Source organism: Mus pahari, chromosome 9, assembly GCF_900095145.1.
Source record: "Mus pahari chromosome 9, PAHARI_EIJ_v1.1, whole genome shotgun sequence".
In the NCBI taxonomy this organism is placed as follows: Eukaryota; Metazoa; Chordata; class Mammalia; order Rodentia; family Muridae; genus Mus; species Mus pahari.
In genome coordinates this window covers 73,710,491-73,712,651 of record NC_034598.1, presented here as the reverse complement: position 1 = coordinate 73,712,651, position 2,161 = coordinate 73,710,491, and the positions used below count along the sequence as shown (strand labels likewise).

The following is a 2,161-nucleotide window of genomic DNA, read 5'->3' as shown; positions in this document are numbered from 1 at the left end:
GTTTTAAGACACCAAAAGAACTCTGTTTTACGTCTCAAATACAGAATATTATTAAAAAGATGGGATGTTTAGGGCTCCATCCTAAGGGACAACATTTACTTCTTTAATTACCCTGTTAGCATTAGATATTTTTCTGTTTAATTATGCCTTTTGAATTTTGAGTGACATTGGAGAACTACCTATTCTTTATGGAACTGAATCCATTTAAGGGATTGTCACTAAAAATGCCATTTTTCATGATTGTATACGAAAATGTAAAACAAAACTCTCTCTGTTAGAAAATATAATAAAATGCTTAGAAACAAAGGAGATTTATAATAGATAAGTGATTATTAAAATAGAAAAAGAAAAGAGAGAGAATTCAATGTAAGTAAAACTTTGCTTCCACCACATAAAGCTGTATATATTTTTAAGGTATAGATTCTAGAGTGTAGTTTGAAGGAAAGCAATAGTGCAAATAAATTCCATGCCACTAGACACTTTAAAATACTAGATTTAGCAGCAGTCACATTAGCTTAGATAATGGGAGAATTTTTCTTCATTGAAAATGCTCTCTGTCGCTTAAGAACTTACTGAGGCAGTCTGCCATCTAGCTTTTTCACAGAAAAACAGGCTTGCAGACTGCAGATGAGAGAGTCTGGAGCAGAGACAGTTTTAACTTAGCCATTCCTAATTTATCTCAAGCGTTTTCAATTCATCTTCACTGCTCTGTGCACACAGGAACACCAGATTGCCATCCCTGGGGAACAGAACGCAACCGGGGATCTAGAGAGCTGTCACATTCCAAGAAATATTTAAATTGTGCTGGTTTTCTTCTGGAGAGCTGAGCCCAGGGAATGAAACTCTCCATCCAGTCGTAGCTTTGCGGGCAATAGATCAGAGGATATTGCCAGGCTCCTAATGGATTATTGTTATCGGGCAGGTTTTCTCTGAAGGTACGTAGTTATTTTCTCAATTCATTACCCTCTCCTATTTATCAAGTAATAAGCTAATGAGCTGGGAATCCAAACCTGCAAATAGAGAAAGATGTTAAGGAGTCAGTATTGACTGGGTAATGGCACTTTATTGCTGCATGTTTGCATGGGAAATAATAGGATTCCTTTACTGAAGATAAGAATATATACTTTAAATTGCTGTGTCAGCACAAAACAAGCAAAACCAAAACAAAAACCGTGCTGCAGGCTGCATTATAATAAGTTCATATTAATTCTCTGGAGGGTTTTCCTTTTGTAGCTACAGTCAATAATGAGGGGAAATACGTACTTTGAAAACTTGCTCCAGCCTGTGTATTTTGGAACAGTCATATTTTCTCTGTCGTAGCAAATACCTTCTATTGAATGCTGTTATTAGATATACTCGTTTTCATGGCTGTTTATGCAGATATATAAATGATGGAATTTTTCCAATTTAGACAAACTCTACTAGAAGTATTTCTGAGAATACAGTAAAGAAGCACTTTGTGTTGCTGCTCAATATTTGTGAGTTTGAAGGGAATTCATTAAAATTATCTACTATGCTGTTAGCCAAATATATTCTAAAAATTATTTGTTTTCTTAGTATATAAAAATTCTCATGCTGTCCATTAGGTGGAAAAACCATTTAGTAAACTACAATTTTAAAAGCTGCCAAAGTTCTGAACAATTTCTGGTAAAATGAAAAGGCAGGAAGCAGCTTTGATCTACGTGAAATAGCTGATTTTACGGAGATCTATTGCAATAGGAAAAATGACTTCTCTCTGTGTGTTTACTAAAAGTTAAAGATGTGTATGTAGATTGTGTCAGAGAAATCACAGAGTTTATAAAGCAAGAGGACATTTTTTTTTTTTTTAAACTACGGTGTTCTGAGCGCTTGATGCATTCTAACATCTCTTGACTGTGTGAATGGGCTCAGTGAAATCTACTGTGTTGCTGGTACTTTTCCATGATGAAAAAATGACTATGAACCTCAATGAAATTGCAGGTATGTACACTGTGAGGTAGAGCATAGCAGCTGCTCTATTTGGACTGGAACACAGAGTTTATGCACCCATCCTGGGTTAATCACGGACTTAGGAAGTGGTAGCTGACTTTGAAAGAGCAGTTAGTAATGGTTCTACTTTTTTTGAGCATTGGAGAAAGTATTAGGAAGATCAGACAGAGAGAGAGAGAGAGAGAGAGAGAGA

At 35.6% G+C, this 2,161-nt stretch overlaps 1 protein-coding gene across 2 annotated transcripts in view; it reads left to right on the top strand.

Moving 5' to 3' along the window:
• Positions 1–471: 471 nt before the first annotated feature.
• Positions 472–2,161, top strand: part of Mgat4c (MGAT4 family member C) — a 660,796-nt gene continuing 659,106 nt past the window's right edge. For both annotated transcript variants that reach the window (XM_021205410.2, XM_029542037.1), the window contains exon 1: positions 472–935. The gene's annotated coding sequence lies outside the window, so the exon portion shown is untranslated. The remainder of the gene's footprint in view (positions 936–2,161) is intronic.